The 18,052-nt window shown below is 37.5% G+C and overlaps 1 protein-coding gene across 1 annotated transcript in view; it reads left to right on the top strand.

The window, feature by feature from the left end:
* The window catches only part of LOC139119221 (carbohydrate sulfotransferase 11-like), a 233,798-nt gene that overhangs the window by 193,475 nt on the left and 22,271 nt on the right, over positions 1-18,052 (top strand). The gene's annotated exons all lie outside the window — the stretch shown is intronic.

Below are 18,052 nucleotides of genomic sequence, written 5' to 3'. Positions count from 1 at the left end.
CTGCATTTTTCGGTTGTCCTTGTGCTATCTTTGACCTACTTAAGCCACTGTCAGTATTGCAGCAAACACAACTTTTGTGACATACCTCATTCATTATGTACATACTTCATTTAAGGTTAATCGATAGGGAAAAGGACTGTTTTTTGTAGGAAAGAAACACATATACGACCAGAATTTATTACAAAATTTTAGGATAACATTTTGCCGCCAACAGGCTGCATGCATTTAATTTTACTTGATTTACACTTCAGCTGTGAATTGCTTGGACCTCGTCAACGCTGCTGGCATCTGTAGTTCAAGGTGTATTTCCATACACGTTTGGACATGTAGTGATCGCCTGGGCGTACTTAGTGTGTACAAAACCTTCTGTCTCTTTTTCGGAATAGAAACATTGAAATTAAAGTTAAATATGTAGATCAATACGCAACACTCCAGCCTCCCTGGCAATTAAGTGATTCATTGCACTACGGCATTTAGGTCAAAATTAAAGTTAAATATGTAGATTGACCTAAATGCCGTAGTGCAATGAATCACTTAATTGATAGGAAGGCTGGATTGTTTCTGTACTACCAGTTTTGCTCCTACAGAGCTATCAAAGTTTTCGACTGACCTTACACTACCGGTATCAGTGGTCTTTTGCGGTAGGCTTTTTTATCCAATGGCCTCAATTGAATATCGTTGCCCGACATCGACCACACTTGAACGTCTCGGTTACCCAGACTGCTCTGCGGGGGCTCTCTTCCGGTCCCCTGTGCAGGGGCTGCCGGAAGAGAGCCCCACTGGGTAACTGAGACGAGAACAATACAGAATGGCTTCAGAAGTTAAGTGCAAAATAACTTTGCACTGAACTGCTGCTGCAATCAAATATCATCATATATGTGACGGGATAGATCTTCGAGAAAATTTTATAGGGCAGGCCAGGAGGCTAGCCAGACCGGTACTTGCTTTTCCTATCTTGCGTTTAGCTGCTTTTAGTAGTGACACGGTATTTTCAGGTGAGTGCTTGATTCGGCATTGCCATGCAGAAATTATCAGAGTTTACTGCACATATACGACCAGTTACGACGACATACAAAAATAGGGTTTGTCGATAGTCCAGAGATCCTCATAGCATCATCATATCATCATTATCAAATCGCTATCTATTCAACGTTACGAAAATTGACATCCATTCAACAAAGAACATTTAAAAATTACGTTGTTTCCAATACCTACCGCCAGTATTCCTCACTTGGGCGCTCAACTTAGAGTCAAGTCTACTCTTTAGAATAAACATTGACTTGCACCACAATACTCGGTTATAAGCAAAAGCGCCCTCATGTCCGTTCAGCATTTTTCCGCATCAAGCCCCGATCCATTGCCCATCATAGCGAAGCGCGTCCGATTGCAGATTTACCTTGTCTTTTTCTTCACATATTTCACTCATTGGAGTACAATTGCCCCTCGGGGACAGATATTCGGACTCTCAAACCCCTTCAAGTCTTTTTCTGATCTAACGCTTGTGGGGGATCATTTTGAAGCCCTATAATAAGCAAGAAAAACTTTCACCATCTTAATTTTTGAAAATCGAAAACTTATTTTCTCCATAGAGTTAACACAGGATGCACGTTGACCCCGATCTTTATTCTTGATTTTGAAAGTGAATTGTTGAAAGATTCCTTGAGAAAAATTTGAGCGAAAGTTCATGTCTTTTACCCTCAAGGTGCATACTTGCTATATCTGGATTGGCATGATCAAAGTTGACGAAACTTGCTATAAATATTTGAGATACATTGGTAAAACAATCATGAAAGCTGTTTTAGCGGTCTTAACTTAAAACTAATTTACATATTAACGAACTTATCTTATTAGGGATATATATCTGGATTCATATATCATATATATGACCCAAATTGACAAAACTTGCAATTTGCATATTTAACTAACGCTTGGTGACTGGGTGCCGTACGTTATGAGTTCGAATCCGATCGAAAAGCTACTTAATTAGCTCGCTGAGGGAGGCGAAGGGTTTTTAATATAATTTTAGTTTACTCACACAAAATTAAATTTCTATCATATGTCAAGGTTTTTACAATTTTATCTACGGTCGATGTACCCGTTGATACTTATTTGTTCCTTAACCTAATTTTTACCGTGGTGGCACTGTTTAAGGATGGTGTTGGGCTAGCCACACCCCTTAACGTTCTGTACCACAATGTTACTGTAGACCCGACAGCATTTGTACATTCTGTTTGTAACTGTCGATGGCAACTTCGTTGGAATAGATTCAAGACTAATTTGTTTGCAGCAAATGTAAAAAAAAAAAGATTTACTTCCGTTGGATATAAAACGAGCAATAAATATACACCTTAAAGCAAATCAAGTTGGTAAATGCTGGTCGAGTTGTAGCATGGAAGTCCCTAACATAGAAAAATTGTTTGAAAATGCTGTAAAGTAATGAACACTTTTGTGGTCCAGGTATTTCCATGTTTCATAATGTTTCTAAAGATATGATATTAAACCGAAGACTTTATTGTGACATAAGCCATGTATGGAGAGCGTAGGTCTATCTCTATCGCATTATAGAAGCCAACCGAGCGAGGGTAGATGTCTATATACATATAACTCCGTGTTCTTTGTTTATGAAGAATATATACTGATTGTTTGAAAGCGTGTGCTATATCGAGTACCACAGTGTGATTATAACATCAATGACGGTCGGTTGTAAGCGTTAGTGCGCATATGCATGTATTTTGGACGTATTTGTGCACAAGTAGTCTGCGTTCCATTCTGTTATAAAAGCTGATGTGTTATTCAAACCTTTGTACACAGATTAGGGTATCGTCTTCCTACAGAAACTAAGCAGGGACATGGGCCTTTTGATGCTTATTATACTGTCCTGTTCATTCGGATCGTAGAATTTAATGATTGAGTTAGTAGTTAGTTTATTAATAGGATATACCTTACAAATTTGAGCGGATCTATAGGAAGATAGAATAGCGCCTTCAACTGTTCAGCATTGGTTTCCGTCAGTTGACTTTTCCTCCGTTCTTTAGATCCAGTATAAAGGACATGCAAAAACATGCTATTGGCATAAAAATCGGCAAGGCAATAAAATGAACAGTCTTAAACGAAACAAAAAAACATTCGTAATATCTGAAAAACACCTTTAATATATTTGTGGTCATCAATTCTCTATTGGTTGCCTTATTTCACCCGTAATTTATTCTTTGTGATTCATTGAAGAGAAGAAGTGTGTGCAATTGTTGAAACCACCGATCAACCTCGGCCGGGTCAGTATCTCGTGACCATTAAAACAACAGTAGTTAGCAAAGGACGAATGCCCTCACACATTGTAACACAGTGAAGGAAACGATGGGACGTGAGAGATCGCTGTATTTAGGCCTATATACCCATTTCTTTTGACAAATATAAATATCTAATCAGACCCTCTAATTTATCTGTAAACTTCACGTACCGCTGAATTTTCACACCAAAGCGTTGACTGCTGGCAGTGTACGACCTCGACCCCGAGTGATTACCTTGACATACATTCAAATTTCATGAGAACGTTAGACCTGACTGTCAAAACGAATCGTCATAGATTGGCTATGCACAAATAATAAACGCACCTCTCTCTTTTATTGTTCGAGAGACTTTGCCCATCCTGTCGTTTAATGAATATTCAATGGACACTGCTGCCTATCTCTGGCACGTATCTAATCATTTCAAATCGAATACTTGCTTGTATAGCTAACCTAATCTACCGTGAAACCGTCGTGTATTCTTTAACGACAGATTGCGACCATTGCATGCATTAAAAATAAACAGTGACGATAAATGTGAACAACAGACACTCCTTTAAAGGAGAGAACTGACCGATATCCTTCAGACACATTTTGCCTCGCGTTTTCTCTAGCGTTTCTTATACTGAATGTTCAAATTATGATCAATCTATTATCGTAATATTGGTGGAGCCAATCGTTGAAATGCCGGCCTTGTATAATTATAGAACATGGTTAGATAGTCTCTTAAAGGGACATAGTCGGCCATTTTTCATGAATCTTGTTTGATACGAGATACTACTGATATTGTTTGACATGTCGAAAAATACTGAATGAATGGTGGACCATGCATATATTCGACCCCGGTTTTAGATACGACACATGAAACCATCGCGAAAATGAATTAATGGTCATGACCATTAATTCATTTTCGCCATGGTTTCATTTAATTTGTCGAAAACCGGGGTCGAATATATGCATGGTCACCCATTCATTCAGTATCTTTCAACATGTCAAACAATATAAGTAGTATCTCGTATCAAACAAAATTGATGAAAAATGGCCGACTTTGTCCCTTTAAAATGCTTTACTGTTCAAACGACCTTCTGAAAAGGATTTCAGTTTGCTTGTTCATTACTTGATTTTTCTACTTTTCAGTTTTATTATTACTAATGAATGCGATCCAAATATTTTGCTTCATTTGATGAAATAATACAATTTCTGTAGTAATCACATATTTATGAAATATAGGATTTCAAATTTATTTTTTCTCTAAATGATCCATAAAAAGTAACGGCTTTATATTTAAATTATTATCGTAAATAAAGTGTATAGTATTCAGAATCTGTAATATTTTCAATATTTAAAATGCTCAAATACATGGAATATTGCAATTTGTTGTATTATTATCAAACTGAAAAGAAAAATTTCATATTGATGACTTTACTGATGAAAGTTAAGCCACTAAACAACTTTCAACATACGTCAACTAACGGAAATTTTACGCTTGTTACAACTTAAAACAATGTCGACAATAACAAACTTGCATACTTAAAGCATTTCATTTTGTCAGAGAAAGGTGGGGGGTTGCAGAATGCCATCCTGTATATACGGGTGTACATGTTATGACCTGTTACGGATATATATACTTAGTCATTTATGAAACTGTAAGCAACAACCTACTTGCACATTTATTGTGATAGCTATACGTACATAAAACATGATAACTGTACCGAGATATTATATCGTCTGCATACTTAGTTTACGTTTTTCATTAAAGTTATTGCATTGTGAAACAGTTTCAATTCAAGGATAAGAGGAAGAATGTCATTCTGTAAAATACACAAGAAAATGTTTATAATTGGTAGAGAACAAGACATAGGTCGCTAATAACTCTGGCCATGCAGTTCTTAATACAATTAACAACTTCAGAACTTAAACTGAGACAGTGCAATATTTGCACAAACTGTAGTACTTTTACAGTCACCATTGCATTAGACGCATGAAAATATGTGGCATTATTGGCACCGGGATTGAACTGGCCTGAATGAATTTGCATTGAATTATTTTCAGATCGAGGTGTGTGCTCTTTTACTTAAGACAGCGACCAGTGAGGTCAGTGGAGGTCAGTGGAGGCACAACAACTGCGAACACAGAGCATACGTTTATTAAGATGTAGTACGATTTTCGTTGTTGGCCTGCAGATTGTGCAATTCAAGGCTTCATTCTCAACTTGTACAACTCTTCAAAGTAGGGCTCAGCATTGGAAATTGATCCTTGAATGAATTCAGGAAGGGTAGAAATATTTTATCCGTAAGCCCGGATCCTGCTTCGTTTGGTTTCAAGAAACCTTTGCAATTTGACACTGTTCGGTACCATATCTCTTCCCATAGCCATCCATCGACGGGACCAGGCTCCCAGTGTAGCATAGTTTCTCTGTATTCAAATCCAACAGCCTCGCAGTACTTTTTCATCATTGTAGCTGGGTCACTGAGTATGTCATCTGCATCAATGATCAGTGGTGTTTGACCTTTGACATCCCTAATGTACTCGTATAATTCCCACAATGCACGGAAGTGGTTAAAATCCAAAAGCGATCTTGCTTCGGAGCCATACTCGGTCACCATTGTTGTGTAAAACGAAGATATTGTTTTGTGTGGTCGGCGTATCAGAAAAGTATGGCAGAAGCCATCCGGAATTGCGTCGCATCTTCCTGGTATTGTTAAATGATATGCATGGTCTTTCATAAAAACTCCTCGATATCCAACCTTTTGGCGCTCAAGCATCTCTTTTACGTCACTGAACTTATAATTTGGTATAACTGGTTTGTCTTTGTAGAGGGAAAAACACCTTTCTTCTCCATAATAACCTGCAACTGCGTAAACTTCGTGGTAAACCTTGATATCCCCTAGGGCTCGAATGGATCTTTCGAAAGCTGTTGACGTTGATCTGGGTATGGACCACAAAGTAACTCTAGCGAAAAAGTCATTGCCTTTGAGGGCCATATTTTATCCTGTAAAACAAGGTCAAGGACAAATCGGGAGTTATAGTAAAACATGACGTGTGTGAGAACATTTCAGCAAATAACGACATAATATTTGTCAGTGTGTACCTCTAATCAAGGTAAAAGTTGGCTTTACACCCTAACAGTACTGTTCTACAGCGATTTTAGAGTGCACGTTTCAAAACGTACACGTATGTTAAGTTGTTGGTTTTGTTTGTCAATGAACAATAAAACGTTATGCAAATTAAACCCCGTCATGAACAGGCATAGACGGTTTACTCAGAGATGGTATCTGGCGTATCGTTGCTATCGAATGCACAGATAAACGTATCGCTTGTCGATCACTTTGGGACACACTTTAAGATGCCTGTCACTATCAAATGAATTATTATAGAACCAAAAAACTTATTGTGCCTTTGCCAGGTAGCTGAAGAACCATAGATACTCAAAGTGGTTGGGAGAGGTGAACCTGCAGCCAATCTAGCTTGCAAAAACTTGTCAACAAATCAGATGCTTATAAACTGAGTTACTTGAAATCATAGCAATAAAGGAGAATGTATCCATTTATCGATGAACTGGCTCCATTTTGATACGTGAGAAATGACGTGACTTATACTAAATAATAGATATATTCTGTATTCATTATGCAAACGTCAAATAAGTTCAATATGTAAACTCTTTGGCTGAAAACAATTGACCGAATTAGAGTAAGAAAAAGGTACACATAAACATATCTTTTTCTGCTCTCGAAACAAACTCACATTGGCACCTGAAAGAAAAAGGGCCCATCCGGGTTGTTTTCTTCTCATCTAAGATGATGTAGTGTATTTTGCTTTGGCAAAAAAATACACATTAAAAATCGTAGTTGTTGTTTACGGACAGAACATGTAAATATTCTGCGATCACATACATCTCGACATTGTCTGGAAAGGAAAAACATTACAGTCATCATCTCTGCAAGACACAGTAACCACATATACAGTACTGCGTCCCTATTTCTCATTATGAGATCCTATACATGCCGAAAAAACACCCTTGTCAACGCATCATGTTTGTGAGAACCTCATGAAAGGTTAAAATGGTACCTTCAGTTTCGCTAAGATGAATAATTGATGTAACATTGAAATAAATTGTAGCCTAATGATAACATTACAGATGTAAAAGTAGCTCCTTAGCTGTGTTGTTTTAGTCGCTGCTTGCCTTTGCTTCTGTCCAGTGGTAAATATGGGCCGGATATTGTAGGAACGCAGTCTTAAAAAGCAATACTTCAAACGCGTGGCTTCAATATTAAAGTAAATATGGATTGAACGTAAGGGAGCCGTCATTATTAAAGACCACGGGCTAGAAGAATGGGAGGGAGGTGCTTCAAAAGTGGATTAACAAGGAGGGGTTACTCAAAAATGATGAACAAACAGGTGGTTACACTAAAATATACACGTATATCAAGAGTTCCATTTATAACCAAACGACGTTATTTTAACGTAAATGTTTCACTGACTGGGGAGGCTGCTTTAAGTTGTTTCAATTCTCAAGGCAATTCTTCCAGCCACCCGGCCATCAATAATGGCGGCTCCCAAAAGCAATATCGTCCAAACGCAAATTTGTCATATGAGCTATTGCACTGATATACGAGTTTGTCAGACATCACACCATTATTTATAACTGACAAAACAAAAAGTAATCACGTGAGGATAGCATACTAATCCAAGTACGATTACACTAAAAAAACAATGATTAGAGTATTCTATGTCACTCTTCGTTGTGTAATGCAAAAAGCCCCTGTTTTTCCTTGTCATGTCCACATTACATAATGAATGGCCGTCTATCAGCGACTGCTTATGTAAAGCAACTTGTTATTTACCTCAATACAGATTTTGAACGAAGCGTAGACGCAAACCATATCAGAACCCGGAATGAGAAACCAAATGCAGAACGAATTTTGACCCTATATTTGCAATGAACAGCGGATTGTCCTTCACTTTCATGAGATGAACAACTGGTGCAACACGGAATCTGAATAGAAATTGTTTATTGAGGTGGAGTTTTGCGCCTTTAAAAGCGTGCATTTACGAAGAAAATTAGCTTTAAAACTAGAGAGCAAAGCTCGGGGTCGCCGTTCGAAATTTGGTATCCCAGTGTACCGATATATGAAATACAAAATGACCGTTTTCCTGTAGGCAAGGTGCGTATGGACAACGATATGCTTCAGGTGGCGAACTGGCATTTCAGTTATTTTCAACTTCCTTGAGGAAACTGAAGGACTTAGCAATTTGCTCAACTTGCTTCAAGAAAACTTTCAAACATTCGGTTTAAAATTCGAGAGCAAATCCCTTGGGTCGTCGTTCAAAGTTTGGTACTAGAGGAATAATTGACCCAGATTTACCGAGATGTGAAATACAAAGTGACCATCATCCGTATGATAAAAGTTACTTTTCGATTTTTGCAAAACTAAGAAATAGTTATTTTTTCGAGAGCTTCCAAATGAGCACCAAAGCATGGTAGATCCGGAAAGTACCGTCAATATCTATGAATCCGAATATCTGTCACCAGTTAGATTTTACCTAATGATACGTACGGGGTTTGATGAAAAGTTTTGAGCCTCACTATGAAGTCCTAATGGAATGAGTTCTATGCTATTTATTTTTCTATATAGTACCCCTCGGGGTCCACACACTTCTGCCAGCGGTGTCGCAGCGCTTGGATCCCTGGTTTGTAGAAGGTTTCATCTTCGTCGTCAAAAGTCTTGAACGGCGGATATCACGTCATCATGATCGTCAAAATGCTTTCCAGCTAACGGTTTCTTCATGTTGGGGAAGAGATGAAAGTATGAGGGTGCTAGATCAGGAGAGTATGGTGGGTGTGGGACGGGTTTGAAGCCACAGTCACGCACTGTTGCCTCGGCAATGACAGACTTGTGGGGTGGAGCATTGTCCTGATGGAACAAGACACCTTTTTTCTCAACTGTCGTCGTTTTTTTAATAGCCTCCCGTGAGTCTTGTATCAGTACATAAATACACAGCGAACTGAAAATAAACCAGTCATTAGTCATCTGAAGAATTGAAATAAATGAAAACCAAGTTTCATTGATCGGCATCGCTCCTTCATAGTTAGGCTCAATATTTTCATTCAACCCTCGTAGAACGCGTCTGAGGAACAGTACTCTGACACTTAAATTCTCATTATACAGCACTGTTCTACTTGTTTTGATAATGTTGTTTAAGCATTAAGGTGCTTTAAATCAAATTCTTTGTTTGACGTTAGCATGCTGGTAGATTTTTTTAGAAAATTAAGAAACCAAACACAATGTTAACACCATTACAAATACAAAAATATTATTTTGCCAAAGGAAGCCAAATAAAAATTGAGCTTATGTTAATACACTTGTTTTTTTGTTGTTTTTGTTTTTTGCCCCGGCTTGGTGAAAGGTTTTTCAAATTCCAGGACGGCAAACAAAGAATTTTCTTTATATGACCTAAGAGAGAAAATTTGTCCATAAAAGGGGGCCTGGTAGGTTTCATGTAGGAATCTCTAAGAATACGAATCATAATGAATCGTGGGATGTACGCCATAATGTGACATTCTTTGCAGTATTGTCTCAATAAGAGCGGCCATTTTGAATTTGAAATATAGGTTTCGCAATTTGTTTCTCTTGTACAAAACTTTGCAATGTGACCTCCGATTCTTATTCTTGTTTTGGATATGAAAACACACGAAAGTTTCATTGACGAAAGTTCAGACAAAAGTTGACCTCTTTAACTTTAGAGGCACTTACTGCCTTAAAACAGTTTAATAAATGGTAGCACGGCCATGGACATGATCTCTGACCCTTGAGTTGTTCACAGAGGGCGTTAATGCGAATCGCTGAGAGATCACTGACAGACATGATGGCATATCTAACTTCTTCCACATGTCATAATCAATTCGTCTTTTCGCATTTCCTTCAAGCTGTGACAGGAACGCCTTAGCCGAACCACAAGGAGGTCAATTATTCAAAGGAACACTTGAAATTCCAACCATACTTCCAGCGCAGACCAGTGGAAATCTACTGGCAGTATTTCTTAAATCCTAGAAGTTTTGTCGGATCTCAAGCCGTGACATCGAAGACAGCTTACCTTGAAAACGTTACGAGGTCCGCAAAAGTTACTAAACAACTGAGTTTGGTTGGACTTGCATACGCCAAAGTTATTTATGCCAATGGACAGGGAATTGAATAAAGGCCAGCAACTGTGGTCAGCGAGCATGCGCAAGCGCTGTAAGAGTGACATGATAGGCTAGATCGCACGGTATGTTGTTGTAGTGTTTTCATAGTTTTTAGTATTGCCCGAGGCAGTGTAGGTGAACGATCACTGTTTGCTATCTACCTACATAAATAACCTTTAAATGTTTGTGATCAAGAGAGAGAGAGAGAGAGAGAGTGAGTGTCTGTGTGAGTGCGGTGCTTTTTGAATTCTGTGGAGAGGTCGCAGTCAGAAAAATTGTACAACTATAACTGGGTTATTGAACCACACCCTTTTATAGGTAGGGGTTTAAGCCGAGCGGTGTTGACTGTGATGTCTTCGCTAGGTGGCAGAGTGCCGCAAGTTGTGAGTTTGATTCCCATCGAGAATTTACTGACTTTTCATCTTGGCTCCAATCCACACTTATTTGCAGCTTCAAGGATGATATCGATATCCAAAAGCTGCCTCTCTATCTCGGATGTTTGCGTTCTACATGATAAACTAGAACACACTATTTCAAAACGGTTTCGCTCCAATTCATGCAAACCCTGATTAGAGTATGCTCTTCCGGCAGAACCTTAGCAGTAGCATGAGCATTTGATGCTTATTTTACTGTCTAGTTCATTCGCATCGTAGAATGTAATGATTGAGTTGTCCGGCAACCAAGTCCACATTTTTCATCCAACGTTGTTTTAGCTTCTTTTTAAGTTTTTAATGGATTTTGCTTGTCAAAATCATCCATTTAGAAAATACAATTACTGGCACTGTCCCACTGTATGGGAAAGTTCAGATGATTAACATAAACCTAATGGCTTCAAAATATCATAGATTTTAAAAGGAAGAACCACAAAATAGACCTCATTTGGTAAAACTCTGCTAAACACGATTGGAACTAATTTGAGATGATTAGATAGTGAAGTAATGTCTGTTTAATCTGAAAATGTAAGCTCATCTACTATTCTTTTTAAGTTATAATGAATTATTTGTAATATTGCAACATTCAGCTATAGGGCACCCAACACTTTGAGAAATTTGAACAATATAAAGATCCCATTCTCCAAAAATTAGTTTCAATCGTGTTGCTAGTAACTGCGTATTCCTTTTAGCGCTTCACAAGAAACAAGTAAGTAATTATAAATTACCATATTTGGATACAAATTTACAATTTTCAAATTTCAAATTTCAAATTTTCAAATTGTTCAAATTTTGCTTAAATTTAATATGGCTTACTTGAGAATGCACAGTATTTTTATGACAGAACAGCTTGAAACGCATATAGTGGAGCTCGAGCAGATTAAACTAATTTTTCGGTAAATTATTTCATTTGATGATCCCAGCATGTGACTTAGTCTGGGTATTTATACCATATCACTTAGAGATAAATTACGATTAGCCACAAAAAATTCCGAGATAACCTAATTTCCCAATATTGTTGCCATACTGCCATACAGGAATTTAAAGGCATTTGAAAGCAGTAAAACAACTCCAGTCCCGATTTATATGAACAAACTGTAAATCTTGATGTTTTTTTAAAACTTCTAGGCTCCATTTTCATGCATTTTAGAATACTTCATTGAATGTAACATGCACTTCTATATTGAAAAAGGTAAGAGCTTTCAACATGTTAATTTTTGTACTTGAGAAAATCATTAGCAAGAATTTATCAAAGTTCATAATATACATTTTGAATTTTAAAACAATAAGACATATAAACCTTAATTTACTTAAAGAGTTTTAACAGTAGCCCACAAAAGCGGAAGATCGGAAATGTACTGTACAGCTTTAGAGTCCAAATATCTGTCCTTGTGAAATTTTACCTTAAACGAATGATTTTTACGGGGATATGTTCCGTTCCTTTTCGCATCCATCTCAAATTCATTACATCAAGGTCTTAATATTAAGTTAAAAGAAACATGATTTAATATAGGAACAAAAAAGTACTTTGCAACTCGGACCACTAGCAAAGCAGCTGTTTCTACTACATTATCCACTACAGCCATACTTATCAACTCTAGGCAACTGGCAGCAATAGAAGAAAATGCTTTCAAACACATTTGTGAGGATTTATCATGTTTTTTCCTCCCCTAGTGTATAACTATATATTATTCATTGACAATTTTATATATGCCGTGACTGCAATTGGAGTCAACTTTCCATAGAAAAGTAGCAAGAAACAAGTTGAGGAAATTAGATATTTTTGATATGAAATTGCATAGTTGTAATGATTATTTAATACCAGGCACCTTTTAACGTACTATACGTAAACCATACAACCCGTAATCGAATATGTATGTCCTGCATGTATCAGTCCAAAAGAGTAATTAGGATTATAGTTTCAGGGGAGTAAAAGCAGATATCTGTTAATATTGGTGTCAACAAACTTCAGCGGAGAAGAGACAAATTACGCTAATCTTTCCTTCATAAATTTGAATTGATACTGACAAGTTGGGCTACTTGATCAACTTGATTTTCAGCTGTTTTTCAGTCTTACCACGACAAACGATATGCTACACCTAAAGATGTAGGCTGAACGATCGGTCGCTCGAGGGCGCTTTCTACGCTCCCCTTCTTAAGAGAAGGGAAGCGAAGAGAGCGTCCTTGAACAACGGATCTTTCAGTCTACACCTAGATGCTGGACACAAATATTTCAGAACAGTTTTATTCTGTTTGCTGTTAGGATAATCAAAGATCTTTTATTTATTCTTATTCGTATGTGCTTTTAGAACTGTTCACTATCTGTTTTTCTGGGGCCAGTCCCAGACTGCAAAGACCCATGGTACCAGTCTAAGATAACAGAGAATATGATCACAGATCAATTCTGATTGCAAAAATTGTAATCTGGAACCACAAAAAAACGTGATCTTAGTGAATAAGGAGTCAGAGTTTATTGTCAGAAATCATGTTTTTTCGAACCTGTATATGTAACCTTCGCGCATGGTAAACTGCATGTTTGGTATATTGTACGAGTACTGATCGACTTGAAATAATTAATAATTGACTGAAGGAAACGGCGATGCTAATGTGTTGCCAGTATTTCTGTCTGTTTATAAAGACATTTTGTGCGATTTTTATAGAAGTGAAATATATGATGTACTTACTACAGTGTAATGTAAACGAAAAATATACTGTATTATAACATGCACAAGCCAAGTTTGTGGTCTCAGAAAAAAAGCAGGATTACTTCTCTTGTCGTTCTACGTCACGACAACTCGGGTTTTGTGCAAGTTGTAAGAAGGAAAATGTGTGATGTACTCACAACCGTATAATACAAACAACGAAAAATATGCTGAATTAAAATAGCTACACAAATAAACATAACTTGAAGAAATGAGATGGTTGTCAACGTTGAGTTATTAATTATTAACAAGGGTACACAACTGGCCGCCATCTTGAAATCATGCAAATATGCGTGTCACACAAACGATTAAGTGGTAAAGTATACTTTCTTAATTGTCTTCAGCAAAATCTTGGCAGAAAAAAAATATCGAGTGTTGAGTTATTCATTATAAGAAGGGTATACAGCTTGCTGCCTTTTGAAAGTATGCAAATTAGCCAATCATGCAAACTTTTAAATGGTAGCATATATTTTCTTTAGTCTTTGATCTTTACTATGTAGTCTTTATCAAAATCATTGCGAAAACAACGAAAATGAAACCGAAATTACGAGATATATAGACTAGTTGAATCCTGCCTCTGAGACAAAATGTGATACGTGGGCGGCTATTTTAGTTATGATAATTAATCCAAGTTGCCCAAAGCTAACAGAGTGCCAATGGTGTTTTTTGTTTGGTATTACAAACAATGTCAACCTAGAAGAAAAAAGAAGACATAGCAGGTATACCCCAGACTGCAAGACTAATGGGATATACTTTGCAAATGTTTGCCGATCTTAAGGCTGACAGAATAGCGCCACCACATGTTCATCAGTATTTTTCCATCAATTGACTTTCCCTTATTTAGTTGAAGTATTAAGGATATACGATGACATGCTATCGGCGTAAAAATCGACATGCGTGTAAAAGTTGTTGATGAACTGAATAAAAAAAATCACCTTTAATTATTCTTGGTCATCGTTTTTCTATTAACTGTCTAGTTCCACGCGTAATTTATTCTTCCTCATTCTCTGAAGAGACGAGGTGTGTGCACCGATGGACCTCATCAGGGTCATTGCCTGATGATCGTTAAAACAACATGTGTTGGCAAAGGCCGAAAAGTCACACAATGAAACACATTGAAGGAAATTACAAGAAGTTTTAGATCACTATTTATATACCTATTGCTTTGGCAACATAAATATCTTCTCAGACTCTTTATTTGTAAACTTTACTTACCGCTAAATTTTCACATGGAAGCGTTGAGTGCTGGCACAGTACAGCCCTAAATGGTAATCTTGATACATATTCAAAAATCCCCACAGATTATTACCCTATTACTTATCGGGGAAATGTATACGTAGATAATGAACGTACCTTTGTTCACCTTATCGTTCAAAGTATCTTTCGGTATATTTATATTTGGCATTCGCTTGAGAAATACTTATTAAAAATTAAAGTTGCTGTGTACGGCAGAATGTGTAAATGTCTATGCGATCACATAAAACTAGACGTTGTCCGAAAATTAAATTATATTTTTGATATTAAATAAATTTTCAAGTCCCCTTTCGCGTCAATTTTTGAGACCCCCCTGGTGTATTGTAAATTGTTTTAAGTCCCCCCCCTGAAATCCCCCTTCTCCAGAGGTGTTTGTGTGAATGTAGACTAAAGATTGGTCTTCAAGTCAGAACAGGATTAAAACTGATGTTTCCCGAACAGTGTATTCAACTATCACTCTTTGCTATCTACCTTCATAAATACAATATCTTAAAGGTGCGAGCGATACGTGATAACGAGTGAGTGCATGCGGGTGCTTCGTGAACCCTACAGGGTGTGGAGGGTTTGCAGTCAGGAAAATTGTAACAACTATAGCTCGGTTATTGAACCACTCTCTTTCAAGTCTGGAGATTTAGCCGAGCGGTTTTGACTGTTATGTCTTCGCTAGGTGACCGGATGTCGTATGTTGACGGTGAGTTCGAATTTTAGGCCATTTAAAGAAATTTCTTTGTTTGCCGTCCTTGGATTTTTGAAAAACCTACCAGCCAGCCAGGGAAAAAACAAACACAGACAAAAAAAACACAAGTGTATTAACATAAGCTCAATTTTTATTTGGTTTCCTTAGGCAAAATTTATTTTTTGTAATAGTGTTGACATTGTCTTTGTTTTCTTAATTTTCTCTGAAAACCTACCAGCATGCAGACGGCAAACAAAGAATTTTATGTAAAGCGCCTTATCGAGAATTACTGACTTTTCCCTAAGTTCCAATCCGCCATACCTTTTTCCAGTTTCGCAGATGGCATATCCAAAGCTGCCTCGAGCTTTGTCTCCAATATTGGCCTTCGAATAAAACATTTCAAAATGGTTTCGGTCAAATTCAAGCAAACCTTAATTAGAGTACACTCGTATTGCAGAAACTTAGCAGTGGCATGAGCGTCCATGCTTGTTTTACTGAGTTTATTCGGATCGTAGAATTTAATGATTGAGTTATTTTGTCCTGTATTGTACTAGTTTAAATCAATGTTCCACTCTGAGCTTACATTATCCCATACATTTCGAAGGAGTGAAAGTTAACATATTTGGGTGATTATTTCCCGCCAAATATGCTAATTATCACCCCAGAGGTCTTATATCCGCAACCAAATACCTTCGCTTGCTGTTTATAACCTCCAATGAAAGTAGTTTTTGTGCGTTAACATTAGTTTATTAGCTGTGTATCAATCGTTGATTTTATGAAATTCAGTATGTGGTTGAGATCTAGTGTTTGAGAGTCAAATGATTTAAAAACAATTGTTACATCAGCAAGTCTGAAATTGAAGTAGCTAATAGTGCTATTAATCTCGTGGGGAGAGAGAGAGAGAGAGAGAGAGAGAGAGAGAGAGAGAGAGAGAGAGAGAGAGAGAGAGAGAGAGAGAGAGAGAGAGAGAGAGAGAGAGAGAGAGAGTTGAGTTGGCCCTAGAATGAAACCCTGTGGAACTCCACTCTTGATTTGACATGGTTCAGTCGCTTTTCCATCTATAACAACTAAATGCTTGCGGTTTTCAAAGTAATTTCGAAACCAACGTAGGTGATGTCCTCTTATTCCATAAAATTCGAGTTTTTGTAAAAGTATACTATGTTTGATAGTGTCAAATGCCTTTTTAAGGTCGACAAATATACCAACAGTGGTGCAATGCTGCAATGATATCTGCCCGGGCAAGTTTTGTCCTTTATTTCTTTCTGAAGCCATATTGAGTTTGTAAAAGAACGTTATGTAGAATAATTACACTGAGTTACAACATCACTTCAGTGTTCACCTTTCCCTTACTTGATATAGCCTATAGTATAATATGTTTGTGCCAGTGACATTTGTTTTCATTGTCTGAATATAAGTAAAACTTTATAATAAATTATTGTACGTAATCCACGGCACTTTTAAGTCAACCATTTTTGCACACAGAAATCAAAGAAGGCCTAGCATATTCCTATAAAAATAAGACCACACTGGCATTGTTTCGTTAATTTGGTGGCCACAAAAGTTACAATCATTAAATATTCAGTACAATTATTGCTGTACGTAGAATTCGAACATTAGGGGGCCTAAATATTTACTTACCAAGACAAAAAGTCGAAATCTGACGTATTTACAGTCCCCAATTCGACGCGAAATTGAACTATTGCTCGTAACCCTACCTGCTTTGTTTCAATAATGCCGCCCGAAACTGAGTAGACCTTAACATTGTTCCGCCCTTCAGCTGCCTACCGGCGTTTTCTGTTGCCTTCAAACTCAAAGAAGGGCCTTTATATTCTTGCTCCTCACTTTGTATGGTGGAGTCTTGAAAAGTATACGGCGTGAAAGACTTGCTCATTGTGCTTGAGAAATTCGATAAAAATACGTCAAAACTTCTCACTAACTGGCGCCGTATATACAAGAACTTGGAAACCTGGTGTTGTGTTTGTGTATGTTTTCATTTGCTATTATCTGCTATTTTCATTTTAATTTGCTTTTTATATATCCTCCGGTTACTGGTAAAATGCAGCTTTGCTGCCAATAAAGCACATTGTGCGCTGAGAAGAGATGTAGACAAAGGTTAAGGTCTTGCAAGGGAAGCACAAAGTACACATTGCGCAGCACTCTGCACTAATGTTAAAGTAAATTGTCGATGTCACCCTGGACCGTCACGCACCGATGCTAAAGCCCGCCACGCACGTAAATCTCGCTGGTGCAACAGAGGCCAACAGTTCACACCTGGACGCAGACCCGGCCGGCTAGAGGCAGTCGCAAAATTATGTTGGCTAACTTACATGTCAAACAAAACTCTGCACCTCTGCATTTTTTTTCAAAAAATATTTCTTCCTGCAATGAAATCAATTTCTCGGATGTTTATGTGTTTGGGTCAAAACGCCCATCTCCAAACGTGCAGGCTTTGTCCGACGTCGATCTTTTCAAGTTGGCGCTTCCCCTTAGATCTTTACATGTCGAAAATTACCGATCACACG

This window comes from Ptychodera flava, chromosome 2, assembly GCF_041260155.1.
Source record: "Ptychodera flava strain L36383 chromosome 2, AS_Pfla_20210202, whole genome shotgun sequence".
Classification (NCBI taxonomy): domain Eukaryota; kingdom Metazoa; phylum Hemichordata; class Enteropneusta; family Ptychoderidae; genus Ptychodera; species Ptychodera flava.
Note: the sequence above shows the minus strand (reverse complement) of the source record. Positions and strands in the feature narration are given on the sequence as shown.